We start from the raw sequence: 686 nt of genomic DNA, 5'->3' as shown, positions 1-686 counted from the left end.
GAAGTAAAAGCCCTACGTCTCGGAGCCCGGAGGCGGTCGAGTGGATTATGTGTATATGAGTTACAAGGTGCCGAACCCCTCTGCCTGTGGAGGGGGGTGGCTTATATAGAGTGCGCCAGGACCCCAGCCAGCCCACGTAGGAGAGGGTTTAAGATGAGTTACATAAAGTGTCTTTACTATCATAAAGTCTACTTAATTACAGGCCGTTGCAGTGCAGAGTGCCTCTTGACCTTCTTGTGGTCGAGTGAGTCTTTGTGGTCGAGTCCTTCAAGTCAGTCGAGTAAGTCCCTCGTTGGTCGACTGGAAGGTGACCTCTTCTAAGGGTGTCCTTGGGCAGGATACTTGGATCAGGTCTGTGACCCTACCCTAGGTACATGACCCCATCAGCAACTACTTCACTCGGACGCCGGCGCGTCGTCACTCCGCCGGACGCGTCTGCTTCACTCGGACGCCCCGCGCATCATCACTCCGCGGGACACGTCTACTTCACTCGGACGTGAGCGCCTTGTCACTTCGCGGGATGCATCTACTTCACTTGGACGCCCCGCGCATTGTCACTCCGTGGGATGCATCTACTTCACTCAGACGCCCACGCATCGTCACTCCATGGGACACATCTACTTCACTCGGACGCCCGCGCATCGTCACTCTGCGGGACGCGTTTACTTCATTCGGACAATCCGCGC

The sequence above is a fragment of the Triticum dicoccoides genome, chromosome 4B, assembly GCF_002162155.2.
Source record: "Triticum dicoccoides isolate Atlit2015 ecotype Zavitan chromosome 4B, WEW_v2.0, whole genome shotgun sequence".
Taxonomy (NCBI): domain Eukaryota; kingdom Viridiplantae; phylum Streptophyta; class Magnoliopsida; order Poales; family Poaceae; genus Triticum; species Triticum dicoccoides.
The sequence above is the reverse complement of the archived record's forward strand: the minus strand, read 5'-3'. Positions refer to the sequence as shown.